This window comes from Suncus etruscus, chromosome 3, assembly GCF_024139225.1.
Source record: "Suncus etruscus isolate mSunEtr1 chromosome 3, mSunEtr1.pri.cur, whole genome shotgun sequence".
NCBI classification, from domain to species: Eukaryota; Metazoa; Chordata; class Mammalia; order Eulipotyphla; family Soricidae; genus Suncus; species Suncus etruscus.
Genome location: NC_064850.1, coordinates 84,238,541 through 84,246,339, shown reverse-complemented (window position 1 = coordinate 84,246,339; position 7,799 = coordinate 84,238,541). Strand labels below are relative to the sequence as shown.

The 7,799-nt window shown below is 38.3% G+C and overlaps 1 non-coding gene across 1 annotated transcript; it reads left to right on the top strand.

Moving 5' to 3' along the window:
* The first annotated feature begins 7,461 nt into the window (after positions 1 to 7,461).
* Positions 7,462 to 7,569, top strand: LOC126004844 (U6 spliceosomal RNA). The gene has a single exon (XR_007494084.1). It is a non-coding gene; the product is annotated as a U6 spliceosomal RNA (small nuclear RNA).
* Positions 7,570 to 7,799: the final 230 nt, after the last annotated feature.

Here is a 7,799-nt window from a genome sequence, read left to right as displayed (position 1 = left end):
AATGCTGGGGATAAAACCTGGGTCTGGTTTATGCAAGACAAACACTTTTAACCTCTGTACTATTACTGCAGTAACTGGAGGTCCTCAAACATTAGGCTGTGTGCCAAGTATGGTTCACTGAGGATATTGATCTGCTGGGTGTTTTTGCCACTGTTGCCTGTCCTGCTTAGCAGATGATGTGTCATGGGCTTTCAGTGTTTATGTGTGGGATATGCACTGAACTATCCTACTTTCCTCCTCTCTGTCTCTTGAATTCTCAGCCTCAGTCTCTGGCAGGAGTTCTCAAACTATGGCCCACCAAAAGCAGGCCCATAGTTCTATTGAAATACTATTAAGTTTGTTGAGTTAACTTTACTGGTTCTTCATTTTAAATATTGTATTTGTTCTCATTTTACTTTTTTACTTCAAAATAAGATGTGCAGTGTGCATAGAAATTTGTTCATAGTTTTTCTTAACTATAGTTTAGCCCTCAAAGGGTCTGAAGGACAGGGAACTAGCCCCCTGTTTAAAAGTTTGAGGACCCCTTCTCCAGTCCCATTGGCAGCACTATTCTGTGGCATTCATAAGGTTGAAGGGCAAATCTTAGATGTTTGCATAATGTGACAGTTAATTCTCATAGTTTTCAATTAATGTAATGATGTGGCTTTCATGACGGTTATACAGTGCCAGTTTCCAGCCTCTTGGAGCCTCTTGCTATATAAGTTGTCTATGGCAGTATTTACTGGATGAATGCATGAATGAAATTATTGGGAACTGACTGTTGAGTCTTGTGAACCTAAAAGTGATTCTTGGGCTCATTAAATCTTTTCTTCTAGCTCTGAAAAGGAATATGCAGTCTGGCCTTGCTTTGGAATGTTTTTGCTTTTGCTCTGTACCCATTTTTGTGGAGCTGGGCAGAAACAAAGGGACCCTTCACCAGCACACCCAATTGACTTACTCTGACTTAACCATTCTCTGTTTTGTGGAAGGCACCACTGCAACCAACTCACTGAAGTAAACAAATGAATAAACCAAAGATGGAGTTAACTGTTTTTATTTCTTTCCTCTTGTGCAAGAGTACCATGATCCCAAATACTGAAGAGCAGTTCTGAGAGAATCTAAACAGAGACTAGAAAATTTGAGATTTGACAACTTGGAAGGAAGAGAAACGTCTTTGCCAAAGATTCTTTTTCTTTTTTCAATGATTTTAATTTTAAATTAAAATATCTTTCTTCTGGTTATTATTTTGGGGGGATTTTAAAAATTTTTAATTTTCTTGTTATTCTTTTTATGGAGTTTTTTTGTTTGTCTTCTTTGGGGAACTGCACTTAGACATGCCCAAGATTATTCCTGTCTCTGCACTCAGGGATCACTCTTAGTGGTTCTTTTTTTAAAAATATCTTTATTTAAACACCTTGATTACAAATATGATTGTAGTTGGGTTTCAGTCACATAAAGAATGACCCCCTTCACCAGTGCAACATTTTTACCACCAATGTCCCAAATCTTCCTCCTCCTCATGCCCACCCCCCACCTTTACTCCAGACAGGCTTTCTACTTCCCTCATTAATTCATATTGTTATGATTGTTCTCAGTGTAGTTATTTCTCTAACTGTACTCACCACTCTTTGTGGTAAGCTTCATATCGTGAGCTGGACATTCCAGCCCTCATCTTTTATGTCTCTGAGAATTATTACAAAAATGTCTTTTATTTTTCTTAAAACTCATAGATGAGTGAGACTTTTCTGCATCTACTCTCTACCTCTGATTTACTTCACTCAGCATAATAGATTTCATGTACATCCATGTATAAGAAAATTTCATGACTTTATTTCTCCTGGTGGCTGCATAATATTTCATTGTGTATATGTACCACAGTTTCTTTTTTTTCAGATTTACTTTATTTAATGCATTAGTGCTTAAAGCACTGCATTGGGATTTAATATGTTTTTTTAATTTAATTTTTATTTTGATCATAGTGGCTTACATATTGTTGACAATAATATTTTAGGTACATATTAACATAAAATCAGGGGGGATTTCCATCACTAATTTGTCCTCCCTACACCTCTGTTTTTGTCCTACCTCCCATATGCTCTTCCCTCACCCCCAGGGCTGCCAGAATATGTTGTCCCCTCTATATCTAGCCTAATACTTAGTAGTCTTGCACTTGTTTGGTTCTGGTGCCACCCTTATTTCCCCCTCTAACTGGGGGGCAGGACTAGCTAGTTCAAGTTACGTGGTTTTGTTTGAAGAAGAGAAAAGTAGTAAACTGGGGTAAAAGTCTAATACGCATAAAATAAGCAGAATTCTTCTAGAGGCTCTCATCATCAGTTTGAGAGACGAAGGAGAAAAAGGTGAAACACTCCACCAGTACAAAAAGAAGTGTCAAATATCCAGTGAGGACTCCAACAATAACGCTAAGCACCACCACCACCACCACCACCACCACCACCACCACCACCACCACCACCACCACCACAATAACAACAATGAAAAAAAACCGCCACAGTCTTGAGATAAGAAACATGGCAGAGCACATAAAGAAAGAAAAGAAAAGAAAAGAAAAAAAAAGTGTAAATGGGGGCAACAGCTTCAATAACCACACCAAAACAAAGAAATCAACCAAAAATAGTTAGGTAAATAAAAATAATAATGATAATAAATGAAGATTAAAATAATATATAAAAAGATAAACAATATTTTGTGTTTTGTTTTTATTCCCTCCTGCCCTGGCACAGTAAATATTGGGGTCATTCGAAAAGGAATTCACTTGGCCTAAGAGATATGGGGTTTCTCCGCCCTTGGAGTATATTGTCATGGGATCAACTATAGACTCTGTTCAGGATCCTTTACTCTCCCGGTGGTGCTTTTGTGTTGTTTGGAAGACTTCTGTTCCGTCCTAGGTGATACAATCAGACCTCTGTATCTATCGATCTCAGTATCTGTACAGTTCCAGAGATGGGACTTATGATGAAGTCAGTCTTTGTGGTTCTAGAAGTTTCGTTCCCTCAGTGTCATTTTAATCCATCTTCTGTGGTTGGTGGTCTTGGTCTTTGCACTAAATCTAGGATGGCACCTAGGATAGCATCTTTCTTTGTGTTTCCAGAAGCTCCATTCCATTACAATTGTCTCTGCCGGACCTTTGGAACTGGGGATCATGGTTGTTGAGCAGGTCGTAGTTCAAACACTAGACTAGGGCTTTTTTATTGGTCCCAAGATATATACAGTCTGGTCATGGTTCTAGCCGCCAGTCATCTGTAACTCGTGATATTGGTTTTTGGACCTACCAATGGATGACAAGTCTTCTGATTTTGTCTTGTCGTTAGCTGGTAGGTAGGGTAATCTGCTCTTAGGTCAAGTCATTTCCATTTTCCTCGATGTCAGGATATCGTATTAGAGTTGGCACTTGTTGGTGTTCTAGCAGTATTAAGGCTGTCCCGGATGGGATTTGTTTCCTGCAGCTGTTGTGAAGAACTGTGCTGTCCGGGATCCAGTGTACCACAGTTTCTTTAGCCATTCACCTGTTGAAAGGCATCTTGGTTGTTTCCAGAGTCTGGCTATTGTAAATAGTACTGCAATGAATAGAGGTGTGAGGAAGAGAATTTTGAATTGTATTTTTGTGTTCCTGGGGTATATCTCTAGGAGTGGTACAACTGGATAAGATAGGAGCTAAATTTCCAGTTTTTTGAGGAATCTCCATATCGCTTTCCATAAAGATTGGACTGGATGGCAGTGTATAAGAGTACCTTTATCTCCACATCCCCACTAGCACTGCGTGTTCTCATTTTTTGTGATGTGTGCCAATCTCTGTGGTGTGAGATGGTACCTCATAGTTGTTTTGATTTGCATCTCCCTGATGATTAGTGATGTGGAGCATTTTTTCATGTATCTTTTGACCATTTGTATTTCTTCTATGGCAAAGTGTCTGTCCATTTCTTCTTCCCATTTTTTTTTTATGGGATTAGATTTTTTCTTGTAAAGTTCCATCAGTGCCTTGTATATTTTGGGTATTAGTTCCTTATCTGATGGGTATTGAATTAATAGTCTCTCCCATTCAGTGGGTGGCTCTTGTATCCTGGGCACTATTTCTTTTGAGGTGCAGAAACTTCTCAGCTTAATATACTCCCATCTGTTTATCTCTGCTTCCACTTGTTTGCAGTTTCCTCCTTGAAGATGCCTTTAGTTTCAATGTCATGGAGTGTTTTACTTATGTGTTGTTCTATATACCTTTTGGTTTCAGGTCTGATATCAAGGTCTTTAATCCATTTGGATTTTACCTTCATACATGGTGTTAGCTGGGGGTCTGAGTTTGCTTTTTGGCAAGTTGTGCCAACACTACTTGTTGAAGAGGCTTTCCTTGCTCCGTTTAGGATTTCTTGCTCCTTCATCAAAAATTAGGTGATTGTGTGTCTGGGGAACATTTTCTGAGTACTCAAACCTATTCCATTGATCTGAGAATCTGTCTTTATTAAAATATCATGCTGATGAAAATAGACATATAAAAAATCCAAACTGAAAAAACAAGGATAAAAAACTTGGTAGGTGAAATGAAACCTAACTGGAAAGCCTCTCCAACAGAGTAACATCAGCGAGGACTGAATAAGTGAGTTGGAAGTTGAGATGCATAACAACTTCATAAAACAGAAGAGATTAGAAAACAGCCTTAAAACAAATGATGAGACAATGGAAAAAATTCTCAAATAATGTGAACAGATGAAAATAGAAGTCTTTGATAAACTCAACAGAAACAACATAAGAATCATTGGAGTCCCAGAGACTCAGGAAGAAAATACTCAGGAAGTATTAACAATCAACGACATCATTGCAGAGAAACTTCCAGAGTTAGAGTGCATGCAACCAAATCCTGCATGTCTAAAGAATACCAACTAAAAGAGACCTGAAGAAAAATAGCCCAAGTTACATCCTAGTCACAATGAAGAAACCCACAGATATGGATAGAATACTGAAAGCAGCAAGAGCAAAAAAGATAAATTACATTCAAAGGCGCTTCCTTAAGATGTACAGCAGACCTGTCACAAGAAACCCTCAAGGCCAAGGCAGTGGTGGCATACAGTGACAAAACTCAATGAAATAAATGCTTCGCCTAGGATACTGCACCCAGCCAGGCTCAAATTTAGGGTTTGAAGGAGCATACATAGCTCCATGGACAAACAACAACTCACAAACTGTACAGACACAAAATCAATCTTTTTTTTTTTTGGGTGAGGGCACACCCGGCGGTGCTCAGGGGTGACTCCTGGCTGTCTGCTCAGAAATAGCTCCTGGCAGGCACGGGGGACCATATGGGACACCGGGATTCGAACCAACCACCTTTGGTCCTGGATCAGCTGCTTGCAAGGCAAACACCGCTGTGCTATCTCTCCGGGCCCACAAAATCAATCTTAAAAGAAAAACTGAGAGGCCTATTTTAAGACAAGACAGATCAAAAGACACACCAAAGTCTTACACAAAGATGACATTAAATTCCATGACAACTATCTCTCTCAACGTAAATGGACTAAATGCACCAGTTAAGACACAGAGTGGCAAAATTAATCAAAAAGCTGAATCCAACATTCTGATGCCTGGAAGAAACATATCTGAACAGTCAGAACAAACCTAGACTCATAATCAAAGGTTGGAGGACAATCATCCAAACAATAAACTCCCTTAAAAAAGCTGGAGTGACCATATTTTATCAGATGACACAAACTTTACACTTAAAAAAGTGGTAAGTTTTGCTTTTGCTTTTTATTTTGGGGGGTTGATGGTTTCTTTGTAGCTGATGGTTTTGGTTTTTTGTTTACTCTTTTTTTCTTAATTCTTTTTGTACATTTTTGCTACTCCCTTATTGGTTTTTGTTTTGGTTTTGTCTTGTTTTGTTTTGTTACTATTTTGTTTTTTCCCCTTTCTTCTTCCAAAGGAATACTTACAGCACCTAGATGGACTCCTCCCATATCTCTTCTAATATCTCCAATAGAGCCACATTAGTGAAATCACCTTGATCAGCATCATAGTTGGAGGGAGAAAAATGAATGACACCAAGACCAAACAGTCATATGTCCATTTGGTGTAAATAAAAATAATCAGACTTGAATTTAAAATCCAAAGTCAACGACAACAGAAAAGTTACCCAATCTACATCAAGGTGTACATGAGAGGAACAATTGCAATAGCATTACCGGGGGTAGAGGAGGAAGAAGTGGGATGAATGCTGGGAACGGGGGTGGAGGGAGGACAACACTGGTGGTGGGACTGCCCCTCATTCATTGTTACTATTGCCTTAAATATTACTGTGAAAGATTTGTAATTCACTTTGCTCACAATAAAAAATGTCATAAGTGACAAAGATGCACATTTTGTAATAAGGAGTATGTACAACAGCAAGAAATCACACTCCTAAATTATATACACCCAATGAGGGACTAGCAAAATATGTAATACAATTGTTGAAAAATCTAAAAGAAAACATCAATAGCAATACAATATTAGAGGGAGACCTCAACACTGCCCAGTAACCTCTTGATAGGTCAACCAGGCTGAAACCCAACAAGAATATACTAGCTATGAAAGGAAAAATGGAAGAAAGTGGACTAGTTGGTCTATCTATATCTATCTATATCTATATCTATATCTATATCTATATCTATATCTATCTCTATCTCTATCTCTATCTCTATCTATATCTATGTATATAGACTTGAGTATTCAAAGAATGTCCCTCAGAATGTCCCTCAGACATATGATCAATTTATCTTTGATAAAGGGGCAAGAAACAAAAAATGGAGCAAGGAAAGCCTCTTCAACAAGTGGTGTTGGAACAACTTGTCAGCCACATGCAAAAAAGCAAACTTAGAACTCCATCTAACACCATGCAAAAAAAGTCAGATCTAACTGGATTGAAGACCTTTATATCAGACTAGAACCATAAGATATATAGAAGAATTCATAGGTAAAACACTCCATGACACTCAGAATAAAGGCATCTCCAAAGAGGAAACAACACTGTCCAAACAAGAAGAATCAAAGATAAACAAATGGAACTACATTAAACTGAGAAGCGTCTGCACCTTAAAGGAAATAGTGACTAGGATACAAAGGTCACTCATGAAATGGGAGAATTTATTTACCCAATACGCAGCATATAAGGGGCTAACATCTAAGATATACAAGGTACTGACAGGATTTAACAACAACCAAAATGTAACACATCAAAAATTGATGAGAAATATGAATAGACACTTACTCAAAGAAGAAATACAGAGGACCAAAAGGCACATGAAAAAATGCTCCCTATCACTAATCATCAGGGAGTTGCAAATAAAAAAATTGAGGTAACATCTCAAATTACAGAGGTTGGCACACATCATAAAGAACAAGAACTATCAGTGGTGGGAATGATGTGAGGAGAAAGGAACTCTATTCACTGCTGGTGGGAGTGCTCTCTAGTCTAGTCTTTCCAGAACACAACATGGAGACATGCTCACGTCAGCAGCACATGTATTAAAATTGGAACAATACAGAGAACATTAGCAAAGTCCCTGTGCAAGGATGACAGAAAACAATATGGAGATTCCTCAAAAACCTGGAAATTGAGCTCCCATATGATCTAGCTATACTAGTTCTAGGAATATACCATAGGGACAAAAAAACACAATACAAAAATGCCTTCTGGATGCTTATGTTCATTGCAGCTCTATTTACAATAACCAGAATTTGGAAACAACTCAGGTGCCCAACAACAGATGAGTGGCTAAAGGAACTGTGGTACGTATACACAATGGAATACTATGCAGCCGCCAGGAAAAATTGTCATG